The following is a 13317-nucleotide window of genomic DNA, read 5'->3' on the forward strand; positions in this document are numbered from 1 at the left end:
CTAAGAAAATCAGAGAAGGCTTTGTATACAGGCAGTCTTTTTCTTTCTTCTTTTCTTTTCTTTTTTTTTGAGACGGAGTCTCGATCTGTCGCTCAGGCTGGAGTGCAGTGGTGCGATCTCGGCTCACTGCAACCTCCGCCTCCAGGGTTCAAGCGATTCTCCTGCCTCTTGAGTAGCTGGGACTACAGGCATGCCCCACCAAGCCAGGCTAATTTTTGTATTTTTAGTAGAGACGGCGGTTTCACCATGTTGGTCAGACTGGTCTCGAACCCCTGCAGGGATTACAGGCGTGAGCCACCACGCCCAGCCACCGACAGTCTTTTCTCGCAGGCAGAGGGAGCAGTTTGAGCAAATTAGCCTAAGGCAGGAAAACTGAGAATGGGCGGGGCACAAGGAGTAGTTCTGATTTGTTAGAAGATAGGGTAGTGTGCCCAAGGGGAGAATAAACAGGAAACTAAGGAGTTTTAAGAAAATTATTTCCTCTCCTCCCTCCAAGTTCCCTAGTTGTGAAGGGAGGATCATAAGTATCTTGCATCACTTGATTTCGTTTGAAATGAAATATTCAGAATCCATCCTCTCACTATATTACCCTTTAAGATTCCATGTTTCTGAAACAAAAATTCCTATGTTGATCTGACAATCTTACAACGCATTTGAAATAAATCCAGGGTAGGACCAGCATTTTATGTTCACAGACTTCCTTTGTTTCCTGTACATCTGCTTTCTTTTTCCTCTATTAATTTTCCATTCACCTCCAAATCTTAACCCCCCGCCATTCTCCCAGGGTCTCCGTTTCTCGTCATCCCTTTCATCTTTCCCTTCTTGGAAACAGATCCGATTCTAATCTCAGTTACTTTGTTTATTAGCCGCCGGATGTTGGGATAGTTATCCCCTCTGGGCCTCAGTTTCTTTTGTAAAATTATACCCCCCAAAACAGTGTTTATTTTACAGGGTTGTCAACATTACAACAAAGAACAGGTTACAGGCCTAACACAGTACCTGATCTATAGTAAGAACTCAACATTTTTGCCCCTTCTCCCACCTCTTTTCCGTCCTTTTACTCTCCTCCCCTATTCCTCAACCCCAGAGCCCAATAGGTAAAAACCGTGGGAAAAAACCGTCCTTGAGGCTAAAAGAAGAAACGCTGGAGCTAGGGGCGGAGACTACGAGGTGCTCACTGCGCATGTGCGCCCGCTAGGTCAGCTTCTGGGTTCCAGCTGGGACGCGGGGGGGGGGAAGGTGGGGGCGCGGGTGGAGGTTACGAGGGCCTCATTTTTCTTTTTCTTACTGCCCCCTTCCGGTTTGGGGAGGTGGCGGGACCTTGGCGGCGCCCGGAGCGAGTGCGGCACTCATCGAGGGACGCGCGGCCCAAAAGGTAAGTTGGAAAATGGCGGAGGGGGGAGGAAGAAGGAGGGGCTTTGCAGGGCAGGAGGCTGACCTCCCGGCCAGGGGTGGGAAGGACACTGCCGCGGCCCAGTGGCGCTGCCCGGGCCGGGAGACTGACGGACCGCACCCGGTATCTTTTTGAGCCCCTGATGTGGACGCACTTAGGGTTTCGCGACTCCGGGTTTCTCCAGGGGATGGGCCAGCCAGTGGAGGCGCGTGAGGGAGACGAAGGGACTTCCGTTTCCTTCACCTAGGCTGGGGCCAGGCCGCAGAGCGGAGTTGGCTTTTCCAGATTGGGGCTTGGGCCGCGCCCCCTCCGGGACCCTCCCCTTGGACCGAGCCGATCGCCGCGGGCAGTTGGGGCCGGCTGTCCTGGCGCGGTGGGTACAGCTGTATAGGCTTTCCCCTCCCCCGCTTTCCCTCCTACCCCTCTCCTTCCCTCCCGTCTCTTTTCCCCTCCACTCTCCTCGGGCCTGCGCTGCTGGGGAGGGCGGGAAGGCCGCGGCTGCCCGGCAGGGGTGGCCCGGCCTGGGCTGCTTGCCCGGGTTCCCCGGACTGTCGACGGAAGGCGTGGGTGGGTGGGTGACCTCAGGCCCGCGGACTGCCTTCCTAAACCCTGTGACATCTAAGGTAAATTGAGGCAGAGAACTTTTTAAATATGATCAAAGGGATTTTCTCCCCATGTGATACCTGTGGCTTGTGTGGAGCAGGGTGGAGTGTGTCTGGAGTGGGCGTAAGAAACCGAAAGAATAAGGGCCAAAGAGCTTCCAGAAGAGGAAATTAGCTAATGATTCTTTCCAATGTGCTTTCCCAGTCACCTTTCCAGCATGTTCTGTAAAACAAAATGTCAGTTTGACTTCGTTTCATCGTTTTAACTCCATAACACTTAAATTGTTTTCTTTTCGGGAAGGGAATTGTTTCTTTTCAAACTAAGTAGTAGCCCTCTCCACCTCCAAAAAATGAAAAAATGTCAATCAAAGCTTTGTTAAAAAAAAAAAAAATTCAGATTTTAATAATCTACTACTTTGCTTTCAAATATAATTATGTCAATAGTTCTGTCACAACTATACTTTGATAGTTTGATGACTCACAGAAATTTACTCTTGGAAGACTGCAGGTTGCAGTAGTGTTTCTTTCTTGTTATCTTTTTTTTTTCCCCATAATGTTTATTACAGCCGGCGCAAGAGAACAATGTTACCGACGGCCATCTTAGAATTAAAACGTTTTAGAGTTGGAAGGGATCTTAGTCAAACCCCTGTCCTTTTACAAAAGCAGAAACAACTGCTTAAGGAAGATTTCATGGCTTGCTTAAAACTATTGAACTAGTTAGATTAGAACCCATGTTATCTGGCTTCTTGCCCACCACCCTTTCTGCGCAATTGCTCCATATCGCCTCCAGGCATGAAAATTAAATGTATTCAATTCAACACTCATTTCTGAAGAGTATAATACTTTGTAACAGTGACTGTGTCACCACTTTTCTGTGTATTTCAATGTATTTAACATGCGTATGGAGTACTTGAGATTTCTCCCACCCCCACATTCAAGAAGTGGCAACTGTCTAGATTTATACACACACCTTCACAGGTACATATGTATACTTGCATTTGCTTGGATAGTTTCTTGAAGGATACATAATAAAAAGGTTAACAGCAGTTATGAAGAAGAGAGGTAGAAGACTTTTTACTTTGCAGTAGTTCACATGACCTAATGTACTGTTTGAGTTTGTTATAAACTAGTATTGATTTTTTTTTTTTTTTTTTTTTTTTTGAGACGGAGTCTCATTCTGTCGCCCAGGCTGGAGTGCAATGGCGTGATCTTGGCTCACTTCAACCTACACCTCCTGGGTTTAAGCAGTTCTCTGCCTCAGCCTCCTGAGTAGTTGGGATTACAGGTGCATGCCACCACACCTGGCTAATTTTTGTATTTTTAGTAGAGATGAGGTTTCACCATTTGTCCAGGCTGGTCTTGAACTCCTGACCTCGTGATCCATCTGCCTTGGCCTCCCAAAGTGCTGGGATTACAGGTGTGAGCCACCGCACTTGGCCTCTAGTATTGTTTTATAATTGAAAAGAAGTTTTAAAGTTCACACCCCCCACACAAATATATATATATCTACATAAGCAAGTATATACCAATGGTATGTGCACATTTATATACATATATGTACTTATACATAGCAGTGGTTTATCCTGTAAAATCCAGTATGATTCCGGCCAACTCAGCTGACAAAGCAGCCCTCATTATTGGATACTTATGTTTGTTTTTCTTGTATTGCTCTCTCCTAATGTAGATGGTAAAAATAATGCTACTGGTTGTATATTTTTAGAAATTGTCCTAAGCTTCATTATCAAATAATGTAGCAAACTTTAACACATTCAGAATATCAAATTTGAGTACTTGCTTCCATAGCACACATACCAAAATTGTAACAATTCAAAGAAGATTAGCATGCTCCCTTTTTTTTTAAATTGAGACCGAATCTCACTCTGTCATCCAGTCTGGAGTGCAGTGGCATGATCTTGGCTCACTGCACCCCCCCCCCTCAGGTTCAAGCGATTCCCCTGCCTCAGCCTCCTGAGTAGCTGGGACTACAGGCGTGGGCCAGCATGCCTGGCTAATTTTTTGTATTTTAGTAGAGACGTATTTGTATTTAGTTTCATCATGTTGGTCAGGATGGTCTCGATTTCCTGACCTTGATCCACTCACCTCAGCCTCCCAAAGTGCTAGGATTATAGGTGTGAGACACCGTGCCCACCTCCGACTTTTATTTATTTATTTATTTATTTATTTATTTATTATTATTTAAAAGATGGGGTTTCACCATGATGGCCAAGGTGGTCATGAACTCCTGACCTCAGTTGATCCGCCCACCTCGGCCTCCCAAAGTGCTAGGATTATAGACGTGAGCTACTGCGCCTGGCCCTTTTTTTTTTTTTTTAAATAGAGTTTTGCTCTTGTTGCCCAGGCTGGAGTACAACGGCACAATCTTGGCTCACTGTGATCTCCGTCTCCTGGGTTCTATCAATTCTCCTGTCTCAACCTCCTGAGTAGTTGGGATTGCAGATGCATGCCACCATGCCTGGCTAATTTTTGTATTTTTTTTAGTAGAGACAGGGTTTCGTCATATTAGTTAGACTGGTCTCGAACTCCTAACTTCAGGTGATCCACACCCCTCAGCCTCCCAAAGTGCTGGGATTACAGGAGTGAGTTACCACATCCGGCCTTTTTTTTTTTCACCGTGATGGCCAGGCTGGTCTTGAACTCCTGATCTCAGGTGATCCACCCACCTCGACCTCCCAAAGTGCTAGTATTATAGGCGTGAGCCACCGCGCCCGGCCCCCACACCCGGCCAATTTTTGCATTTTTAGTAGAGACTGGGTTTCACCATTTTGGCCAAGTTGATCTCGAACTCTGGACCTGAGGTGATCCACCTGCCTCAGCCTCCCAAAGGGCTGGGATTACAGGCGTGAGCCATCTCGCCCATCTGGTCCCCCTTTTATTTTATTGTATTTTCTGAGATGGAGTTTTGCTCCTGTTGCTTAGGCTGGAGTGCAGTGGTTCGATCTGGGCTCACTGTAACCTCCACCTCCTGGGTTCAAGTGATTCTCCTGCCTCAGCCTCCTGAGTAGCTGGGATTACAGGCACCTGCCACCACACCTGACTAATTCAGTCCTCCTTCTCCCCCCCCCCTTTTTTTTTAATAAACAACAATAACTGCACAAATTTGACACTGGCCAGACACAGTGGCTCATGCCTGTAATCCCAGCACTTTGAGAGGCTGAGGTGGGCGGATCACAAGGTCAAGAGATAGAGACCATCCTGGCCAATATGGTGAAACCCCATCTCTACTGAAAATACAAAAATTAGCTGGGCGTGGTGGTAATCCCAACTACTTGGGAGGAGAATCGCTTGAGCCTGGAAGGCCGAAGTTGCAGCGAGCTGAGATTGAGCACTGCACTCCAGCCTGGCCACAGAGCAAGACTCTGTCTCAAAAAATTAAATAATTATTATGTGTAGAAAAAAGGAATCAGAAAAAATAATAAAATAAAAAGACTAAAACAGTTTGCAGTGATTAGGAGTTCAGCTGTCTAGTTTTCATAAATAGACTCAAGAAAAATGAATTGCCCACTGTCATATATCAGATTATTGGCAAAGCCTGGACTAGAGTCTGAGTTCTAGTCTAGTGGCCCTTGTACTATACCTGTAATTTTATTGCTTTCTAGTCCATTTGATGATTCTAACTAGGCTCACAAAGTGATGTTGTCTAAAGGTTAGCCAAGACCATTTCAATAGGTAAGAATTACTATTTTTTTCTTTGGTTTTTATTTTGTCTTGCTTTTTTTTTTTATTTTCAGGAAGTGAGCAGTTTCTCAAAATTATTATAATTAATGGATCAGCTAATTTGTATAGTGCTTAAAATGTTTTAGTAACATAAATTTTACTAAATTCACTAACTTAGTAAATAAATGTTCCCGTTTTATTTCATTGTAAACATTAGTTTATTTAGTAAATCCTCTGTTTATATTGTAAATGCTTAGAGATACCAAATGTAAAATAATGATATTTCACTGTTTTTGTTTGGTCTAATATTTAAGTCTGGCAGGTAGTATTAGCAGAGGGCAAAACCTATAGTTTATGAAATAAACATTCACTGAGCATCTAATATGTTCCAGGCATTGTAGTATGTGGTAGGATTCCAAAGATAAATATGGCAAAACAGATGCCTCTTCTTCTTTTTTTTTTTGCTTTGTTTTTTTGTTGTTATTTTGCTTTTTGTATCTTTTTTGTTTGTTTGTTTTCCTATCGTTCTTTTGAGGCTGGGAGATTATCGTGAGCTGTCAATTCTCAAGCTTTGTGAGTTAATCTGGTAATAGTATTATGAAATGTAACCTGTTAGCACTATTAAAGGTCATTGTGTGAGTAGATATGAGGAGACAGAAACAGTAGTGATCAGATAAAAAATACTTTTGAATTTAACAAATATTATTTCTGTATCTTAGAGGTCACATGGTATGATGTTTGTAAAAAGTCCCGGATTGGGTACCACAGTACCTAGATTATTGACTTTGTTTCCCATTAGCCGAGGGATTGTGCATCTCAGTGCCCATATTTCTTTGCATTTTCACATTTTTGATATGTTATTTGATGTGTTGAATCAAAATATAAAAAGGGTATTTTTTCAGTGCTAAGAATCTTTTTTTTTTTGGAAACAGAGTCTCCCTTTAACCCCCAGGCTGGAGTTCAATGGTGCAATCTTGGCTCACTGTAATCTCTGCTTCCCGGGCTGAAATAATTCTCCAGCCTCAGCCTCTTCTGAGTAGCTGGGATTATAGGCACCTGCCTCCATGCTGGCCTAATTTTTGTATATTTAGTAGAGATGGGGTTTCACCATGTTGGTGAGGCTGGTCTTGAACTCCTAACCTCAGGTGATCTGCCCGCCTTGGTCTCCCAGAGTGCTGGGATTACAGGTGTGAGCCACTGCACCCAGCTGCTTTTTTTTTTTTTTTTAAGACAGTATTTTGATTTGTTGTGCAGGCTGAAGTACAGTGATGCCGTCACAGCTCACTGTAACCTGGAATTCCTTGGCTTCACGCAGTTTGGTCTTGAACTCCTGGGCTCAAGTGATTCTTCCCGTCTTGGCCTCCCAAAGTGTTTGGATTATAGACATGAGCCACCGCATACCTCCTGCTGCTTTTTTTTTCCCAACTACTTTAGTCAAATGGTTCTTTTTTTTTTTTTTCTGCAATAAAGAGACATCCTCAGGAAAAATGCTTCTTCTTAAGACTATTACTAGTCAAAAACAAGATAGATTAAATGGAGGTAGTGATAGGACACTGTCCAGTTTGATGCCATCTGTTACTGGTGAGAAAAGCAAGTATTACATAAGTAGGTTTAGATAGAAGGTCATTCACTCCAACATTGTTCATAATAGTAAAATACTGGTCAAACATAGTGGTTCACGCTTGTAATCACAATATTTTGGGAGGCCAAGTCAGGAGTATCGCTTGAGTCCAGGAATTCCAGACCAACTTGGACAACATAGAGAGACCACATCTCTATGAAAACATTTTTAAATTAGCAAGGCATGGTGGCATGTGGCTATAGTCCCAGCTACTCAGGAGACTGAGGTGGGAGGATTGCTTCAGCCCAGGAGGTCGAGGTTACAGTGAGCTATGATCACACCACTGCACCCCAACTCGGGCAACAGAGCAAGGCCTTGTCTTTAAAAAAATATTTTTTTTTAATTAGAAGGAAAATATTATGGGTGAACTCTATCTGTCAATGGCAAATACCACATATTTCTATCAGTGTTAGGCAGTAGTCCTAGAATAATCCCATTAAAGGAAATTCAAAATCGTTTTATAAAAAAGTACACAGGCTTGTTCCATGTGTAAAAATCTTTTAATCTTGGTACATTTTGTATTGAAAACATTTACACTATTTGAATACATTAAAAGAGTACAAAAACATTCTAGTGTACATGTAGATACACAAAACAAAAGGAATGCTTTCTAGTGAAATTAGGAGTAAATACTAGAATGTTAAAGGAGAGAGTCTAATATTACCAAAATCAGTGACATTGACTTTTTTTTTTTTTTTTTTTTTTAGAGATGGGGTTTCACTGTATTGGCCAGGATGGTCTCTATCTCTTGACCTTGTGATCCGCCCATCTCAGCCTCCCAAAGTGCTGGGATAACAGGCATGAGCCACCGTGCCCGGCCAACTTTTTTTTTTTTTTTGAGACACAGTCTCAATCTGTCACCCGGGCTGGAGTGCAGTGATGTGATCTCAGCTCACTGCAACCCCTGCCTCCCAAGTTCAAGTAATTTTCATGCCTCAGCCTCCCAAGTAGCTGGGATTACAGGCATGCACCACCATGCCTGACTAATTTTTGTATTTTTAGTAGAGATGGTTTTTCGCCATGTTGGCCAGGCTGGTTTCAAACTCCTGATCTCAAGTGATCTGGCTACCTCAGCCTTCCAAAGTGCTGGAATTACAGGCTTGAGCTACCACGCCTGGCCATTAACTGCTTTTCACAACATAAATTATACCTGTTTGAAATAGGGGAGGGAGAGGTTAAGAAAGCAAGAGAAGCCCAGGTGCGGTGGCTTATGTCTGTAATCCCAGCACTTTGGGAGGCCGAGGCGGGCAGATCATGAGGTCAAGAGATCGAGACCCTCCTGGCCAACATGGTGAAACCCTGTCTCTATTAAGAAAAACAAATGAACAACTGTCACAGAATTTTGTAATTCAGGAACATAGCTTCAGGTGCGTCATAACATGGAAAGCAATTCCTAAAAATAGTAATTGGTTTTTAATTTCTTAAAAGTTAGAAAAAGCATTCCAGAAAGTGATTTGTTAACAATTAGCAACAGAACAAGAACATTAGAAATAAAAGAGGCCAGGCGCAGTGGCTTACGCCTTGTAATCCTAGCACTTTGGGAGGCAGGCAAATCATGAGGTCAGGAGTTCAAGACCAGCCTGACCAATATGGTAATACCCTGTCTCTACTAAAAATAAAATTAGCCAGGTGTGGTGGTGCACACCTGTATTCACAGGTACTCAGGAGGCTGAGGCAGGAGAATCGCTTGAACCCAGGAGGCAGAGGTTGCAGTGAGCCAAGATCGCGCCACTACACTCCAGCCTGGGTGACAGAGCAAAACTCTGTCTCAAAAAAAAAGAAATCATAATTATGGAAACATAAGAACTGAGGTCCTCACAGTGCCAAAAGAGATAGAATCAAACTTTTTCTTTTTTTAATATATATTTTATTGCGTTTTAGGTTTGGGGGTACATGTGAAGAACATGCAAGATTGTTGCATAGGTACATACATGACAATGTGGTTTGCTGCCTTCCTACCCATCACCTATATCTGACATTACTCCCCATGTTATCTCTCCCCAACTCCCTACCCCCCGCTGTTCCTCCCCTCGTTCCCCTCCACAGACCCCAGTGTGTGATGCTTCCCTCCCTGTGTCCATGCGTTCTCAGAATCAAACTTTTTCTTAATAGAATGTAAAGAATGTATTTAAAGGAAAGATTCACTGGGCTCTGTGAAACAGGTTAAATATGTAACCACTTCAAACAGAAATGACTTAGGCCTCTTACATAGTTCTGAAAATATACTAACATCCCATTTTCCACATCAAAAACACATAATTTCTTTCTTTTTTTTTTTAAAGATGGGGTTTCACCCTGATGGCCAGGCTGGTCTTGAATTCCTGACCTCAGATGATCCACCCACCTCGGCCTCCCAAAGTGCTAGGATTACAGGCGTGAGCCACGGCGCCCAGCCCTTTTTTGTATTTTGTTTTTTTGTTTTATTAAAGACGGGGTTTCACCATGTTGGTCAGGCTGGTTTTGAACTCCCGACCTTAGGTGATCCACCTGCCTTGGTCTCCAAAGTGCTTGGATTACAGGCGTGAGCCACCACGCTGGGCCCCAAAGTACTATTTTAATAACATTTTGACAGCTTTATTAATATATATCCCATAAGATCCCTATAAAGCTAAACTATATGTTTAGCCGGGCATGGTGGCTCATGCTTATAATCCCAGCACTTTGGGAGGCTGAGAAGGGTGGATCACCTGAGGTCGGGAGTTCAAGACCAGCCTGACCAAAATGGTAAAACGCCGTCTCAAAAAAAATACGTGTGTGTATATATATATATATATATATATATATATATATAGTTTAGTGGCTTTTAGTGTATGCAGAGTTGTGCAACTATCACCACAATCTAATTTTAGAACATTTTCATTACTCCAGAAACAAACCCAGTAACCATTTATAGTCACTTCCTATTTCCCCCTCCCAGCCCTAGGCAACCACTAATCTACTTTCTGTTTCTATTTATTTTAATAACCTTTCAAACTTGTAATATTATTGTTCTCATGCCTATTCTAGGTCATTGGCTCAGAGGTTTAAAAGCTCTTAAAACTACCCAAATTTACAAGTCCTGTGACATCCTCACTCAGAAAACATTCAAATGATGGTTTCATAATGTTATGATTGTTGCATCTTCTAAGAGTTTTTGATCTGGAGCATGTGTTTCAAATTCTATGTTTGCACCACTGCTAAACTCACTTAATTAGAAGTAAAATCATTCTGTCGAGACTCAAAACTGAGTTTGTTCTGTTTGTGTTAACGATTCCAGGCTTTTGATAGTAGGAATGGCTTTAGCGGTCTTCTGTGGTACACCATTATCTTAAATAATAATGTCACCCTCCTCACTGCCTTCATCCTTTGGCTCAAAATTTGGTTCAGTCTGCTGTGGATAGGCAAGAAACCTATTATCATCAGATTGTCTGGAGCTGCCAGAAATCTGACTGTTCCCAGCAACATTATTCTCCTGGTTTGCTGGTCTCACTGTTAGGACGAGATTGCTGTTGCTTGCAATCATCATGTCTGTTTACTTGATTGAGACACTTCCCTGAAACTTACGTACTATCAGCTTCTAAAAACTTCATCATTAACAGTTCATAGTTCTGAGCTGTGAGCCAGGCCTGGAACAAGCCAGGATATAAATGATCCCTGGGATGCTCTCTAAGTCATGGGGGGGGTCTTCCTTTGGCCAAAACTATGCTGGATATAGAGTCCTAGGAGATGCTTAGTTCCTGAGAGAACATCCGCATCTATGATGGAAGACACAGGTCTAAAGTCCTATGGCATAGCAGTGACTGGATATAGTCTTTCTCTGTGGTTGACAAAACACAGTGCATCAGTTAAAACATCTTCTGTATTAGCATGTCTGTACCAAAGGTAATAATGCCTACTCCTTCCTTCCTTTTGTATAAAAATCCTAAGCAGTGGGTTGGCTGTTAAAGTAGCTTTGTGATAACCATCATCGTCATTTATAGGTTGTACATCTCCCCAAACATCTGTGTAGCCTACTAAAATATCAACATTAAGTATCTTATGAATATATTACAGTAATCCATAAAACTTCCTAAAGTTTCCGGGTTTGGCTCTTTCTAATGAAAATCAACTAAATTCAGCACCAAACCTGCTCTTCCCCCGGGATACCCTGCAGCTGTTGCTCACCAATGCCACTGATCACAGCAGCCATGGTTCATGCAGAGCACAGGGCTGCCCCTCAGGAGTGTGCACCAGTAGGCGGGGGTGGGGAGTGGGTTGGCGCATGTGCACTGCGCCCAGGCACCCACAACCTGCGATGTACCTTGTGGACACAGCTTGGGTTTGGGCGTTTTGAGATAGGTGGGAACACTGCTCCCTCCCTGTGAGCCTTGACTGCTGTGCACCTCCTCGTTCTTTACCGCCTACCCTCTACCAGGACCCGGTGCCTGACCCTGGCGAGCAGCACCAACCTGAGAGATTTTTTTTTTTTTTTTTTTTTTTTTTTTGAGACAGGGTCTCCCTCTGTTGCCTAGGCTAGAGTACAGTGGTGCCATCTCAGCTCACTGTAACCTCCACCTCCAGGGCTCAAGCAATTCTCCTGCCTCAGCCTCCCAAGTAGCTGGGACTACAGGTGTGAGCCACCACACCCAACTAATTTTTGTATGTTTTTGTAGAAGTGAGGTTTCGCCATGTTGGCCAGGTTGGTCTCAAACTCCTGAGCTCAGGCTATCCGCCAACCTTGGCCTCCCAAAGTGCTAGAATAACAGGTGTGAGCCACCACGGCTGACCAACTTGAGGGATTTTAAGTGACAATATTATTAAAGACATTCTGGAGAAAAAGATCACTTATAATCCTGTCACCTTAACATTTTTCTGATTAATATTACTTTCTGAGTCTTGTCTGTAAGTATACATTTGCACACAGTGGCAGTCTGGTGTGCATTCTACCTTATATCCTTTTCCCCATTAAAGTAACCTTTAGTCTACATATTTGAAAACCTTAATAATAAACAAAGCGGCTGGGCATGATGGCTTACTCCTGTATTCCCAGCATTTTGGGAGGCCGAGTCAGGCGCATCACCTGAGGTCAGTAGTTCAAGACTAGCCTGGCCAATGTGTTGAAACCCTGTCTCTACTAAAAATATAAAAATTAGCTGGGCGTGGTGGCAGGCGCCTGTAATCTCAGCTACTTGGGAGGCTGAGACAGGAGAATTGCTTGAACCTGGGAGGGCAGAGGTTGCGGTGAGCAGATATCATGCCATTGCACTCCAGCCTGGGTGACCAAAAGTGAAATTTTGTCTCAGAAAAAAAAAAAAAAAAAAAAAAAAGCAGGGAGAAATAGAAACTTTCGTATCATATACAGACACCAGGGTTTTGTGTGTGCCTTTGTCTCTGCATCCCCCAGTCCCGTATTCCCACATTCTCGCTGGGTTAGCAGTCGACCCCCTCTCCTTGGTACCTCTTGGTGGCTCTCTTTATACCGCGGACTGGACTAAATGTGTATATGTACATGTATACTGTAAACTCTCACATATCACCATTGTAGAATCTTCCAAACCCTTCATTTAGACATGTACCATTGCTTACTGGACCTTTTTGTCCCATTTTTGGCTTCCATAGTGCTATTTTCCCAACCACTGTTTCCCTTAAGATTCCTGACTGCCCAGCCCCTTTATGCCAATCGCTTTCTTTGACATTGTTCTCTTTCTGTGCCTTCCTGCACTTACCCAGTACAAAGCCTGAAGATGCTTTCACAGAGAGCCTTAAATTATCCCAGCATTTTTTATCGCACCCACACCTTTTCACATCAAAAGCCTTTTTGTCACCCTTGTCCGATATTCGTACACTATTTTCTTCTATATTCACAATTCCTCTGCTCCATATATACTTGTTTTCTGTGGTGTCATTTTCCCAACCTCCATTTCACTTAGATTCTATATATTTTTTTTACCCTATCTTGCCCTTTTTGTTTGGTGCCATCCTTCAAACCCAAGGTTTCTGTCTTTCATCAGTCATTCTTCCACCTTTCACTCTTTTTTTCTTTTTCTTTTTTTTTTTTTTCTAAAAGA

General features: G+C 43.2%; 1 protein-coding gene across 5 annotated transcripts in view; it reads left to right on the forward strand.

The window, feature by feature from the left end:
• Positions 1-1237: 1237 nt before the first annotated feature.
• Positions 1238-13317, forward strand: part of XIAP (X-linked inhibitor of apoptosis) — a 40640-nt gene continuing 28560 nt past the window's right edge. The window contains exons 1-2 of one of the 5 annotated variants that reach the window (XM_032258437.1): positions 1238-1375; positions 1641-1766. The gene's annotated coding sequence lies outside the window, so the exon portion shown is untranslated. Of the gene's footprint in view, positions 1376-1433; positions 1767-1837; positions 2017-13317 lie in introns of those variants that run through there. The other 4 variants (XM_032258434.1, XM_032258435.1, XM_032258438.1 and 1 more) reach the window with 4 other exon arrangements.

This window comes from Sapajus apella, unplaced genomic scaffold (genome assembly GCF_009761245.1).
Source record: "Sapajus apella isolate SASKATOON/1434 unplaced genomic scaffold, GSC_monkey_1.0 scaffold102, whole genome shotgun sequence".
Lineage (NCBI taxonomy): Eukaryota > Metazoa > Chordata > Mammalia > Primates > Cebidae > Sapajus > Sapajus apella.